Genomic DNA, 16180 nt, shown 5'->3' with positions numbered 1-16180 from the left:
GGAATTAGTCGAGCCTGGCCGCACTCTCGGCGGGCTCTAAAAACAAATCGCCGACCCCTTCTCCGTGGCACAAAGCCGGCACGGGGGGGGGGCGGCTAATTCAGGCGCGCCTTCCCACAGATAACACTCATTAGCCCCCAGTGGGCGCCGCCCGAATGCGGCCACGCTTTCGTCCAACTTGGAGACGTCTGACCTATTGTGACGCACGAATACGGGTTCCAATCGTGGTCAGTAAACGCCTCAACAAACTGGTGGGAACTTAACGAGGTCATCAGTACAAAATTACTCAAAATTCTGTATTGGCTGAGGTTGTGACATTCAGAGAGTGGTCTGTGATGATGATTTGTACTTTCTGGCGAATGCATTAACATGAGAACGTTGAGAGTTGGCTATGTTGCGTGAATGTGCTGTACTAAACATTCATCGCCCTAACTTTCACCCCACTAATAATACTCCATCAACTGTAAGTAGACGAAGTCTTTGTTGAAGCGAAGAGATGTTTTTGAAGCAGGAAACTCTTTGAGCACAAGATGTTCGTAGAATGTAACGAAAGTTTCCGGTTCGCTGAAGACTATACAGATAATAAAAACGGAAGTACGCATGTTTGTACACTACTGGTAATTAAAATTACTACACCAAGAAGAAATGCAGATAATTAACGGGTATTCATTGGACGAATATATTATACTAGAACTGACATGTGATTACATTTTCACGCAATTTGGGTGCATAGGTCCTGAGAAATCAGTACCGACAACAACCACTTCTGGCCGTAATAACGGCCTTGATACGCCTGAGCGTTGAGTCAAACTGAGCGTGGATAACGTGTACAGGTAGAACTGCCCATTCAGCTTCAATACGATACCACAGTTCATCAAGAGTAGTGACTGGCCTATTCTGACGAGCCAGTTGCTCGGCCACCATTGACCAGACGTTTTCAGTTGGTGAGAGATCTGGAAAATGTGCTGGCCAGGGCAGCAGTCGAACATTTTCTGTATCCAGAAAGGCCCGTGCAAGACGTGCAACATGCGGTCGTGCATTATCCTGTTGAAATGTAGGGTTTCGCAAGGATCGAATGTAGGGTAGAGCCACGGGTCGTAACACATCTGAAATGTAACGTCCACTGTTCAAAGTGCCGTAAATGCAAACAAGAGGTGACCGAGACGTGTAACCAATGACACCCCATACCATCACGCTGAGTGATACGCCAGTATGGCGATGACGAATACACGCCTCCAATGTGCGTTCACCGCGATGTCGCCAAACACGGATGCGACCATCATGATGCTGTAAACAGAACATTGATTCATCCGAAAAAGTGACTTTTTGCCATTCGTGCACCCAGGTTTGTCGTTGAGTACACCATCGCAGGCCCTCCTGTCTGTGATGCTGCGTCAAGGGTAAACGCAGCCATGGTCTCCGAGCTTATAGCCCATACTGCTGCAAACGTCGTCGAACTATTCGTGCAGATGGTTGTTGTCTTGCAAACGTCCCCATCTGTTGACTCAGGGATCGAGACGTGGCTGTACGATCCGTTACAGCCATGCGGGTAAGATACCTGTCATCTCGACTGCTAGTGATACGAGGCCGTTGGGATCCAGCACGGCGTTCCGTATTACCCTCCTGAACACACCGATTCCATATTCAGCTAACAGTCATTGGATTTCGACCAACGGAGCAGCAATGTCGCGATACGATAAACCGCAATCGCGATAGGCAACAATCCGATCTTTATCAAAGTCGGAAACGTGATGGTACGCATTTCTCCTCCTTACACGAGGCATCACAAAAACGTTTCACCAGGCATCGCCGGTCAACTGCTGTTTGCGTATGAGAAACCGGTTGGAAACTTTCCTCATGTCAGCACGTTGTAGGTGTCACCACCGGCGCCAACCTTGTGTGAACGCTCTGAAAAGCTAATCATTTGCATATGACAGCATCTTCTTCCCGTCGGTTAAATTTCGCTTCTGTAGCACGTCAAGTTAGTGGTGTAGCAGTTTTAATGGCCAGTAGTGTAGGTTCCACGTCTGTTCCTGAACCACTGGACCGATTTGAATCTAGCTTGGTACCTCGTATCATTTACTGTCTGGAAAGAGTCACTGTGGAAGTAAGACCCACCTACCTATCAAAGGGGTGGAGGTGAAAACGAAGCGTAGCCCACGATACGATACCCGTGCTTCAGTCATCCAGTATTTAAAAGTGAGATCACTTAGAGACTTGCTACAAACTTTGTACATAATTTCAAATTTTTAAGGCACTTTTTCTCACTGACGACCTCCACAAAATGATCAAAGGAAAAAAATTTATCGTTTACTACATTTTCGCTATTAATGCAGTAAAGCTATAATATGAAGCATGACATTTCAATTTATTATTCCTTTGCTACTAACTCTGTTCACAACACTTTCGTAGACAACAGACACCTAAGCCACTGGATGTACTTGCAAAAGTGTATCATTATACAGTATGAGGTTCAGGAGATATGACATCGTAAACATTGTGGTACGTGAAAACGAAACTGCGGAGCGAAACTCGCGAGACATGTAGGTGAAATATGTGTACAAATCTGTGTGAAATATGTTAAATATGTGTGAAATGTATCTGAAATGTCTGTATGAGAACGGCACGCGTGCAGTGCCCTCAGTACGGTCTAAGTGTCGGTCGTGGCTAGAACTGTGCTCCGTGTAGTTCTGAGTGCATTACGTCGTAGCTAAGTGACTTCGAGCGTGGGCAAATTGTTGGTGGGCGTACGGTGGGTGTTTCCGTAATAAAGGTAGTAGAGGCGTTTGGTGTTTCAAGAGGCACCGTATCAAAGATTTACACCACATACAGGGAAAGCGGAAAATCACCGTCCGCTAAGTCGCAACGCCGACCAAAGTGAGTGTTGAGTGATCGTGAAACACGATCGTGGAAGAGAATTGTGACGTGCGATTACAGGACGACAGCTGCAAAAGTCGGTGCATAACTGAATGTCCCACTTACTTGCCAGTATCTTGCAGGAAGTATGGTACCAGATTCCTTATAAAATCATAAAATCACACAGCATTGTATTTATCCATTCCGCAACGACTGGAAGCTCTTTTGAATGCCAACCGTTTTCGTCCACCGTATTAAGTGTGGTGCCATGTTGTGTTTGTGATGTTCACATAGTTTTGTAAACTGCCTGTTTAAGAGATAGTTTTGTCACGTTAGGGCAACTTAGGCTTGCTTTGCATTCGTACAACGATTTCTATAAAGAACACACACCTAACAAAGGCCGCGCGAGGTAGCCGCCTGGGCTAAGGCGCCAAGCCAGGGTTCGCGCGACTGCCCCGTCGGAGGTTCGAGTCCTTCCTCGGGCATGGGTGCGTGTGTTGTCCAGAGCGTAAGTTAGTTTAAGTTAGATTAAGAAGCATGTAAGCCGAGGGAGCGATGATCTCTGCAGTTTGGTCCCAAATTTCCTTACAAGGCGCTTGTAAACAATGTCCTGATAGAAAGTCACAGAACCTTACGTCGGCCCAGTACATAGGATTTGGACACAACCAGTTTAGAATGATTAGGGATACGCAGGTCGCTTATCTCGAAGTTTGATAAAAGCCCTGTCCGAAAGATACCTGGCGACCAGAATAGCCAATAGTGAGGAGGCTGAGGATACAGCCGGAAATGATATTTTATTCGGCGTACTTTGGAAACACAAGAGACGTACTGGAAGAACGCAGACGAGATGGCTTGATGATATCAAGAGAACTGCTGGAAGACCGCGATACCTGTTGACAGAAGCCGGAATTTAGTCGAAGAATAGTGATGAGCCGTTCACTCAGCAGTGTATGGACACCGATGAAGCACAGAAAACGCTGTGTTAGTGCTCTCCCAAGGGCCAACACGGCCAGAATGACAGCACGACGAGTGAGGGCCTGGTAAGCGGCGGAGCACGTGCTGGGAGGAGCCGCCGTGACAGCCGCCGGCGGTGTTTGCCCCCGAGGGCCGCCCGCGACCGCTCAGCTGCGGCCAGACAGCTGCCCCTGGCCGGCCCTTGTGTACCTCCGCTAATTCGCCGCCCGCCTGACGCCGCAGCGGCAAACACTGCACGGGCCCCTATCCAATTTCCGCAAACGGTTACAGACTGGCGGAGTCGTCCACTTCCTTCCACCGCTTACCGAGGCCAGACACCGATCCGCGGGGAGGGGCAGGGAGTACCAAAAGAACTGTACTAACTACTGATTCTTACGATTATAGTAAAACACTATCGAAGCCGACAACGATTCGAAATTGTTAAATATATATGGAAATTGGATGTACATCCTAATCTCGTCCTCCCACCTCTCTCTCTGTCGATCTCCTCCTCTGCCATTTCTCTGTCTGTCTCCTCCTGCCCCTGACTCTCTCCATCTCCTCCTTCGTCCATGTCCTCCTTCCCCCTCTCTATGTACATATCCCGCCCCTTTCTCCATCCATGTACACAACCGTTCCCTTCAACAAAAATAATTTTTTTTAAAAAAACTAGAAGTTAACAAAATTACAGATTACTGTGTACACAATTTTTTTTAAAAATACATATATGTAATGAGAAGGAATATATGTGGGACAAACAATCTGTCTGACTGTAAGAAAGAAAACAAAACTTCACATTTTCACAACAGAACACACACGATTTTCTTTCTCAGAGTCAATTTCAAAATAAAACCTGAACACTATTTTTCAGAAATATTTAGCCCACGTCCTTCCGAATGTCTATCAGAATATCCTGTAAAGGTTTAAAGTAAAGCGGTCAAGAACTTTTCGAGAATTTTCGCAACAACTTTTCCTGCTTATCTACTACATATTCACCGTGAACATTAATACAGCCGACAAACTGCAGCGAGCGACTCCTCACTGCAAATGGAGAAAGAAAGGTCCTATGAACATGTGTCTGGAAATGCATCGCTGCCAAGGTAGAGGGCGATAACGAATGAAATTTTTCTGACCAGCCTGTGTTTCAGGCTGTGTGATTGAGGCACCGTACTGTAAGTAGGAGAATGATCCGATATTCACATAGGGAACAAGCCGAGACGGTGTCAGAATGAGATTTTCACTCAGCAGCGGAGTGTGCGCTGATATGAAACTTCCTGGCAGATTAAAACTGTGTGCTGGACCGAGACTCGAACTCGGAACCTTTGCCTTTCGCGGGCAAGTGCTCTACCGTCTGAGCTACCCAAGCACGACTCACGACCCGTCTTCTACCTTCCAAACTTCACAGAAGCTCTCCTGCGAACCTTGAAGAACTAGCACTCCTGGAAGAAAGGATGTTGTGGAGAAATGGCTTAGCCACAGCCTGGGGGATGTTTCCAGATTTCGAGTCTTGGTCCGGCACACACTTTTAAAGTGCCAGAAAGTTTCATATCAGCGCACACTCCGCTGAGAAGTGAAAATCTCATTCTGGAAACATCCCCCAGGCTGTGGCTAAGCCTTGTCTCCGCACCTTTCTTCCAGTAATGCTAGTTCTTCAAGGTTCGCAGGAGGGCTTCTGTGAAGTTTTGAAAGTAGGAGACCAGGTACTGGCGGAAGTAAAGCTGTGAGGACGGGTCGTGAGTCATGTTTGGGTAGCTCAGGTGTTAGTACGCTTGCCCGCGAAAGGCAAAGGTCCCGAGTTCGAGTCTCGGTCCGGCACACAGTTTTAATCTGCCAGGAAGTTTCATATGAGACGGTGTCAGTTTATGGCCAAGCAGATGCAAACGGTCGAGAAGCAGCACGGTTATACCAAAACAAGTCTCACCACAGACACCAAATACATCACACAACATTTCAAACCATTTCCGAGCCTTAGCTAGGTCACGGGTCCTTGCAGACAGACGAACGTGCAGGGGCGGTGCAATACGACAGGTTATGTGCTGTCTGCGTGAAGGAGCACCACCCAATTCTGCATTACGGTTTGCCGACACCTCACCGTCTTCCCCGGATTCGCACGCTGGGTAGGACGTAGCATGGGCTGCTAGATTATCTGGATTTTTACCTCTGGGGGCATCTGAAAAGCACTGTGCATGCTGATGTGCAGACTCTCCGAAAGCCTGTCACGATGCTTGTGACGCTATTCGGAAACAGGGAGAACATACAAGCCCATGGTAGCTTGCTATAAAGGTAACAAAAGGGAGCGTACAATATCATTGACATACTGCTGTGCCGTAAGAGTACTGCAGATGACAACCAAAAGGGTGCTGCGATGAAAGAAATGGCATGACAGCCCCCCATTCCTTGTTATCGGGTCGCATGGCGGGCGAAAGTCAGGTTGACACCCCACGGCTGTCTGGAGCATCTCCAGACACGTCTTCGCTGCTCATCAGAGCTCAGTTTGAACCGGGACTTATCATTGAAGATAATTCTACTGACTCTCGCCGGCCATGTGGCCTGAAAACAGGCAATTATGATCTGTGGTGCCATTTCATTTCATAGTAGGACACATTTAGTTGTCATTCGCGACACCCTTACAGCACAGGGCTACGTCGACCATATTGTACGCCCCGTTTTGTTGCCCTTCATAGCAAGCCAACCTGGGCGCACCCGCACACGGCGAGAGTTTCTAACGCTTGTCTTCATGCTTCTCAAACGGTAACTTGGCCAGTAAGCTCGCTGGAACTGTCCCCACTTGAGAACATCAAGAGCATTATGGCCACGGTTCCGCAATCAGTTCAGAATCTTGACTATCCAACGCACCAATTGGACAGAATTTGGCACGATATTCCCTCAGGAGGTAACTCAAAAACCTTACAAATTAATACCAAGCTGAATAACTGCTTTCATAAAGCAGGTGAACTCACAGATTATTGATTTGCTCAATTCGTGAAGCTCTTTCTCTTGAGCGAATCATCAAATTTTTTCTGCAAATTTGATCATTTGTTTGTCTGCTGTACATGTACGTCACAAGTATCGAGTTCCGTCCCATTCCGATAATTTCTTCGTGGTGCGTGTTTTTTTCTGATTGTATATTGAATTTAAAAGCACTTACCACACCACCCCAACAACTTAGAGAATTGCAGTTGTCAGCAGCTCCAAGATACTACTCCAGGCGTGTGTAAAATGAATGTGCGCAACGGAAAATATTAAACGCGAAAATCAAGATTTGGCCCTGTCTGACTGACCCCTGAAGCAGATCTTAGGCTCTCTTAGTTGTGATATTATTCCCTCCTTCTTGCTCTCTAACATATAAATTACAACCTAAACATAAATGAATGATTAAGGGAACTAGTAACTACTAAATGATAAATGTTGTTTCTGCTTATACATTTATTGTAGATTAAAAACCCCTTTACATTATAACTGTATATATATTAATGTCCAATGGACATAAAGAGACACAAATGAATCTCCTAATTAATACTAGTGATCAGTTGCCCAAATCTGCCCCTTTGTATGCTACTTTCAAAGATGATCTACAGTGGTGTGCAATCACAGTGGAAATAAAGTTACGTGATCACAGCTGTTTAGCCCTAATAAGCCGAAACAATTACCAATATCTCCGTATGTACTGATTCCGATGCGTCGGAGTGCGCGTTCTCGTGCACGCCTGCGACGACGGAAGAACTCCAGCCACAAAACATAAATAAAAACAACTCATTCAAATACTAGGACTGCACAAGGCGGTCCTCTGACTAGTGTAATCTAATGCTGTCTCCTCCTCTCTGTGTTCTACAGACATGAAACGCGAACTCCCGGCTACAAGGACGGAATTCAGATAAGGTCTCAACGTGAGTATAGGCAGAAGAAATGCTCTCAATCACTGAACGCTGCGTACTCAATCGACGACTCTCTACCCATAGGCGAAGTCCAGATTAGTGTAAGTTCACAACAGTACAGTACCTAGCCGCTCTAACTATAATATCTCCTGTGAACATAGACAGCAAGTCTGGCTGTACCAACAAAAGCTGATACTAAGCGACCGTCAAACAAGGGCGCTCACAACAGAAGACCACCTTCTCTCCACCACTGGCTTCCCAGCAAAGCTCGGCTCCCCTCCCTCGTAACTGCGCAAGGCGAATCATATTCTCGAAACCACGGAATATTCTCCCTCTCTACAGATTCTTCAAAAATGGCTCTGAGTACTATGGGACTCAACTGCTGTGGTCATTAGTCCCCTAGAACTTAGAACTACTTAAACCTAACTAACCTAAGGACATCACACACATCCATGCCCGAGGCAGGATTCGAACCTGCGACCGTAGCAGTCGCACGGTTCCGGACTGCGCGCCTAGAACCGCGAGACCACCGCGGCCGGCTACAGATTCTTCCCAACGCCGACCAACCATATTTTAGTCTTTCGTCGTCCAGCGCGAAAGTTTGAGAGGAAATACCTATCCCCATCAATTAGGAATTCATACAATGGTACGCTTCTCAGAGTAAAAATCCTAGGAATTAACGCAGCCTGCGTGATTCATGTTTTTCTCTGCTGCGTCGTAGTTTTTCACAGTTTCCGGTTATCCTTCCGGCCTAGCTACAAACCAACCAGACGCCACTATATTGTGCTTCACCGCTCAGGTGCCCCGACCATCTGGGTATTGTTACTTCCTGTGTTAAGCAGGACCAACACACCTGTGCAGGCCTTTCCACCCAGGACCTGAGATACGCCTGCCATTTCATTTCCACTGGCTTTCCAACCTCTACTAGTATTAGCAGTCATTCATTACGCCTCCGACAGCTGAGGACGAGCGGTTCTAGGCGCTTCAGTCCGGAATCGCGCAGCTACTACGGTCGCAGGTTCGAATCCTACCTCGGGCATGGATGTGTGTGATGTCCTTAGGTTAGTTGGTTTAAGTTTAGACACTGTACTCGCATTCGGGAGGACGACGGTTCAATCCCGCGTCCGGCCATCATGATTTAGGTTTACCGTGATTTCCCTAAATCGCTCCAGGCAAATGCCGGGTTGGTTCCTTTGAAAGGGCACGGCCGACTTCCTTCGCCATCCTTCCCTAATCCGATGAGACCGATGACCTCGCTGTCTGGTCTCCTTCCCCAAACAACCCAACCGCAGCTTTGAGTAGTTCTAAGTCTAGGGGCTGATGACTTCAGATGTTAAGTCTCATAGCGATCAGAGCCATTTGAACAATTTGCACCATTCATTACGCCGCTTTGATAATAAAGACACTCTATCAACATTCATGCAATCAGCGTTAAAAAGTATTTACAAGATGTACGTGACAATGTCAGTCTTCTTTAAATATTCATTTATACGATGTACAATCTATCAAATGATAGCTAATTCCGGTTGTAAATCATGGCAAAGTATGTAGATTAGTGCTACAAGGTCTATGTGACAATGTCAATCTTCTTTAAATATTCATATATACGATGTACAACATATCAAATGATAACTAATTCCGGTTGTAAATCACGAGAAAGTATGTAGATCTGTGCTGTAAGGTGCGAAATTATAGCCACCTTACAAGTTGTTGTTGTTGTGGTCTTCAGTCCTGCGACTGGTTTGATGCAGCTCTCCATGTTACTCTATCCTGTGCAAGCTTCTTCATCTCCCAGTACTTAAAAAATAAAAAAAATAAAAAAATGGTTCAAATGGCTCTGAGCACTATGGGACTCAACTTCTGAGGTCATTAGTCCCCTAGAGCTTAGAACTAGTTAAACCTAACTAACCTAAGGACATCACACACATCCATGCCCGAGGCAGGATTCGAACATGCTACCGTAGCGGTCTCGCGGTTCCAGACTGCAGCGCCTAGAACCGCACAGCCACTCTGCCAGTACTTACTGCAACCTACGTCCTTTTGAATCTGCTTCGTGTATTCATCTCTTCGTCTACCTCTACGATTCTTACCCTCCACGCTGCCCTCCAATTTGTGATCCCTGATGCCTCAGAACATGTCCTACCAACCGGTCCCTTCTTCTTGTCAGGTTTGCCACAAACCCCTCTTGTCCCCAATTCTATTCAATACCTCCTCATTAGTTATGTGATCTACCCCTCTAATCTTCAGTATTTTTCTGTAGCACCACATTTCGGAAGCATCTATTCTCTTCTTGTCCAAACTATTTATCGTCCATGTTTCACTTCCATAGGTGGCTACACTCCATACAAATACTTTCAGAAACGACTTCCTGACACTTAAATCTATACTCGATGGTAACAAATTTCTCTTCTTCAGAAACGCTTTCCTTGCCATTGCCAGTATTCATTTTATATTCTCTCTACTTGGACCATCATCAGTTATTTTGCTCCCCAAATCGCAAAACTCATTTACTACTTTAAGTGTCTCATGTCCTAATCTAATTCCCTCAGTATCATCCGACTTCATTCGACTACATTCCATTATCGTCGTTTTGCTATTGTTGATGTTCATCTTATACCCTCCTTTCAAGACACTGTCCATTCTGTTCAACTGCTCTTCCTAGTCCTTTGCTGTCTCTGACAGAATTACAATGTCATCGGCGAACCTCAAAGTTTTTATTTCTTCTCCGTGGTTTTTAATTCCTACTCCGAACTTTTCTTTAGTTTTCTTTACTGCTTGCTCAATATACAGATTGAATAACATCGGGAAGAGGCTATAACCCACTTACACACTATACAGTAAATGGCACAATGAAAAGCCCCGGCTGCATCACAATTACAGTGATGCACAGAAGATATATCTGGATAACTCGCACCACACGAGTAGGCGTGTGTTAGAAGATGGTGCGCACACATTCATGGGGGAAGGAAGCGGCTCGTTGAGTCGCGTGGCGGCTGATGCGGACGTCGGAGGGAGGGAGGAGGCAGGAGGAGCCGCAGGCAGACGGCGGGGGAGGCCCTGCGCCCTCGGATTATCGGCCGCCGCGGCCGGCACGCGCCATCAATTGCAGAAATTGGCTTCCGGCCTGTGGCGGGACTTGCCGACCTATCAACAGCAGCAGGCGGCCGCCGCCCGGCCCGACTGAATAATAAAAGCGGGCCCCGCAGCGCGGCGTAGGCGCTGCCCTCGCGTTTTACGATCCCAGCCGAGTACTTCGTGGAGCTGCGGCGACGCGCTGTGATCATCAGGCGCTGTAAGCCGCAAGAGCACGACACTGAGTTTGGCGGTCAATATTGACTAACAGCTGACGTCCTTCTACTGCTCCGCAAAACGCACCACCGACTATCCCTCTTCTGCTACTTGCATATCAGCAACACAATGTGTTCGACGCAGTGCCAGTGGGCATCAGTTTACTTCAATGGACGAAGTTGAAAATTTGTGTCGGACCGGGATTCGCACCAGGGTCTCCTGCTTTCCGGGCAGATGCGTTGACCAGTACGCCATACAGACACAGTGATCACCACAACCGGACTGACACCCTAGCACGCCTTCAAAATGATTCAAATGGTTCTGAGCACTATGGGACTCAACTTCTGAGGTCATCAGTCCTAGAACTTAGAACTACTTAAACCTAACTAACCTAAGGACATCACACACATCCATGTCCGAGGCAGGACTCGAACCTGCGACCGTAGCGGTCGCGCAGATCCAGACTATAGCGCCTACAACCGCTCGGCCAACTCGGCCGAAAGCACGCCTTGCGTTAGACCCAACATTTCAACTTACACCACACACTGCTGATGCAGTGTCCCTGCTCAGTCGCCTCATTATTCGCGGCATCTCCATTCTCGTAAGAGATCCAGCTTCGTGTTCATCATTGACTTTCATCACCTTCACTATACAGTGTGGTCCATTGACAGTGACCGGGCCAAATATCGCACGAAATAAGCATCAAACGAAAAAACTACGAAGAACGAAACTCGTCTAGCTTGAAGGGGGAAATCAGACAGCGCTAGGGTTGGCCCGCTAGATGTCGCTGCCAAAAGTGAAACGGATATCAACTGCGTTTTTAAAAATAAGAACCCCCATTTTGTATTACATATTCGTATAGTACGTACAGAAATATGAATGTTTTTGCTGGACCACTTTTTTCGCTTTGTGATAGATGGCGCTGTAATAGACACAAACGTATAAGTACGTGGTATTACGTAACATTGTGCCAATGTGGGCGATACTTGCTTCGTGATACATTACCCGTGTTAAAATGGACCGTCTACCAATTGCCGAAATGGTCTATATCGTGTTGATGTATGGCTATTGTCATCAAAATGCCCAATTGGCGTGTGCTATGTATGCTGCTCGGTATCCTGGACGACATCATCCAAGTGTCCGACCGTTCACCGGATAGTTACGTTATTTAAGGAAACAGGAAGTGCTCAGCCACATGTGAAACGTCAACCACGACCTGCAACAACCGATGATGCCCAAGTAGGTGTTTAAGCTGCAGTCACGGCTAATCCGCACATCAGTAGCAGACAAATTGCGCGAGAATCGAGAATCTCAAAAACGTCGCTGTTGAGAATGCTACATCAACATCGATTGCACCCGTACCATATTGCTATGCACCAGGAATTGCATGGCGACGACTTTGAACGTCGTGTACAGTTCTGTCACTGGGCACAGGAGAAATTACGGGACGATGACAAATTTTTTGGACGCGTTCTATTTAGCGACGAAGCGTCGTTCACCAACAGCTGTAACGTAAACCGGCATAATATGCACTACTGGGCTACGGAAAATCCAAGATGGCTGCGACAAATCGAACATCAGCGACCTTGGCAGGTTAATGTATGGTGCGGCATTATGGCAGGAAGGATAATTGGCCCCCATTTTATCGGTGGCAATCTGAATGCTGCACAGTATGCTCATTTCCTACGACATGTTCTACCGATGTTACTACAAGATGTTTCACTGCATGACAGAATGGCGATGTACTTCCAACATGATGGACGTCCACCACATAGCTCGCATGCGGTTGAAGCGCTATTCAGTAGTATATTTCATGACAGATGGATTGGTCGTCGAAGCACTGTTAATGGCCCGCACGTTCACCGGATCTGACGTCCCCGGATTTCTTTCCGTGGGGAAAGTTGAAGGATATTTGCTATCGTGATCCACCGACAACTCCTGACTCCATGCGTCAGCGCATTGTCAATGCATGTGCGAACATTACGAAGGCGAACTACTCGTTGTTGAGAGGAATGTCGTTACACGTATTGCCAAATGTATTGAGGTTGACGGACATAATTTTGAACATTTTGCATTAATGTGGTATTTACAGGTAATCATGCTGTAACAGCATGCGTTCTCAGAAATGATAAGTTCACAAAGGTACATGTACCACATTGGAACAATCGAAATAAAATGTTCAAACGTACCTACGTTCTGTATTTTAATTTAAAAAACTTACCTGTTACCAACTATTGGTCTAAAATTGTGAGCCATATGATAGTGACTGTTACTGCGCCATCTATCACAAAGCGAAATAAGTGGTCCAACTAAAACATTCATATTTCTTTACGTACTACACGAATATGTAATAAAACATGGGAGTTCCTGTTTAAGAAAACACAGTTGATATCCGTTTGACCTATGGGAGCGCCATCTAGCGGGCCAACCATAGCGCCATCTGGTTTCCCCCTTCATACTAGACAAGTTTCGTTCTTTGTAGTTATTTAGTTTGGCGCTTATTTCGTGAGATATTTGGTCTGGTCACGATCGATGGACCACCCTGTATATGTGGTGTCTGTTCTTTCGGACACGTCTGACGGACATAAAGTGGTAGGACAAACAGCGAAAACGGCAACACCGTCACGTAAAATACTCTCCATGCCCTAACTTCATCAACTACGGATTGTTGCTCAGTATATCGTAAATTACCGTCAGGCTTCCACTGGCTGACCACATCTGACATCTACGCTGCGTGCCTCAGAATCCGTTTTGGGTCAGTATCATTTCCGCTTGTTCCCATCACCTTATCACACTGCAGGAAGAACTTGAGAAGGAAGTGTCTGTACGGCTCTTGAAGTGACCGAATTCCTGTAATATAAGTATCATGGTCACTAAGCGAGATACACTATGTAATCAAAAGCATCCAAACACCGTTATGTAATGTGAAATTGACCGCTAGATGGCAGAGAGGCAGATCCGTTAGTATAAATGAGGCGGGAGTGTAACGTTGTCAGTAGAGTAGCAGTAACGGCAGAATGGGTCGGTCAAGAAAGCTCATTGGACTAGGCGCTGTACGTTATGTACGTAGCAGACTCACCGGAAAAATTTCAACCCTTCTAAATGTTGTCTAAGTCGATTGTTGGTGATGTGGTCGTGAAGTGGAAATGAGAGGAGCAGCGACCAGGCAGACCTTATGTGGTGACGGATAGGGACCGTCGAGCGTCGCAGAGGGTGATGGTAAAAATTCGTAGGAAATCTGCGCAGGAAGTCGCTCACGGATTAGCTCCACACTTGACAATCATATACGAAAGATCCGTACCCAAAGACTGGAGAGTTGCACAGGTCACGCCAATATTCAAGAGAGGTAGTAGGAGTAATCCACTAAATTACAGACCCTTATCTTTAACGTCGATGTGCAGCAAGATTTTGGAACATATATTGTGTTCGAACATTATGAATTACCTCGAAGTAAACGGTCTATTGACACAAAGTCGCCGCGCGGGATTAGCCGAGCGGTCTTGGGCACTGCAGTCATGTACTGTGCTGCTGGTCCCGACGGAGGTTCGAGTCCTCCCTCTGGTCCTGATGGAATACCAGTTCGATTTTACACAGAGTACGCGAAGGAACTTGCCCCCCTTCTTGCAGCGGTGTACCGTAGGTCTCTAGAAGAGCGAAGCGTTCCAAAGGATTGGAAAAGGGCACAGGTCATCCCCGTTTTCAAGAAGGGACGTCGAACAGATGTGCAGAACTATAGACCTATATCTCTAACGTCGATCAGTTGTAGAATTTTGGAACACGTATTATGTTCGAGTATAATGTCTTTTCTGGAGACTAGAAATCTACTCTGTAGGAATCAGCATGGATTTCGAAAAAGACGGTCGTGTGAAACCCAGCTCGCGCTATTCGTCCACGAGACTCAGAGGGCCTTAGACACGGGTTCACAGGTAGATGCCGTGTTTCTTGACTTCCGCAAGGCGTTTTACACAGTTCCCCACAGTCGTTTAATGAACAAAGTAAGAGCATACGGACTATCAGATCAATTGTGTGATTGGATTGAGGAGTTCCTAGATAACAGAACGCAGCATGTCATTCTCAATGGAGAGAAGTCTTCCGAAGTAAGAGTGATTTCAGGTGTGCCGCAGGGGAGTGTCATAGGACCGTTGCTATTCACAATATACATAAATGACCTGGTGGATGACATCGGAAGTTCACTGAGGCTTTTTGCAGATATGATGCTGTGGTGTATCGAGAGGTTGCAACAATGGAAAATTGTACTGAAATGCAGGAGGATCTGCAGCGAATTGACGCATGGTGCACGGAATGGCAATTGAATCTCAATGTAGACAAGTGTAATGTGATGCGAATACATAGAAAGATAGGTCCCTTATCATTTAGCTACAAAATAGCAGGTCAGCAACTGGAAGCAGTTAATTCCATAAATTATCTGGGAGTACTCATTAGGAGTGATTTAAAATGGAATGATCATATAAAGTTGATCGTCGGTAAAGCAGATGCCAGACTGAGATTCATTGGAAGAATCCTAAGGAAATGCAATCCGACAACAAAGGAAGTAGGTTACAGTACGCTTGTTCGCCCAATGCTTGAATACTGCTCAGCAGTGTGGGATCCGCACCAGGTAGGGTTGATAGAAGAGAAAGAGAAGATCCAACGGAGAGCAGCGCGCTTCGTTACAGGATCATTTAGTAATTGCGAAAGCGTTACGGAGATGATAGATAAACTCCAGTGGAAGACTCTGCAGGAGAGACGCTCAGTAGCTCGGTACGGGCTTTTGTTAAAGTTTCGAGAACATACCTTCACCGAAGAGTCAAGCAGTATATTGCTTCCTCCTACGTATATCTCGCGAAGAGACCATGAGGATAAAATCAGAGAGATTAGAGCCCACACAGAAGCATACCGACAATCCTTCTTTCCACGTACAATACGAGACTGGAATAGAAGGGAGAACCGATAGAGGTACTCAGGGTATCCTCCGCCACACACCGTCATGTGGCTTGCGGAGTATGGATGTAGATGTAGATGTAGATGATTTAGTTTAAGTAGTGCGTAAGCTTAGGGACCGAAGACCTTAGCAGTTACGTCCCATATGATTTCACACACACTTGAACATTTTGACATACAGTCAACATGGGTTAGGAAACATCGTTCCAGTGAAACACAACTAGCTCTTTATTTACATGAAGTGTTGAGTGCTATTGACAAGGGAT

At 46.3% G+C, this 16180-nt stretch overlaps 1 protein-coding gene across 1 annotated transcript in view; it reads right to left on the bottom strand.

Moving 5' to 3' along the window:
• LOC126285133 (homeobox protein DBX1-B-like) overlaps window positions 1-16180 on the bottom strand; it is a 212517-nt gene that overhangs the window by 35055 nt on the left and 161282 nt on the right. The gene's annotated exons all lie outside the window — the stretch shown is intronic.

The sequence above is a fragment of the Schistocerca gregaria genome, chromosome 8, assembly GCF_023897955.1.
Source record: "Schistocerca gregaria isolate iqSchGreg1 chromosome 8, iqSchGreg1.2, whole genome shotgun sequence".
Classification (NCBI taxonomy): Eukaryota; Metazoa; Arthropoda; class Insecta; order Orthoptera; family Acrididae; genus Schistocerca; species Schistocerca gregaria.
Note: the sequence above shows the minus strand (reverse complement) of the source record. Positions and strands in the feature narration are given on the sequence as shown.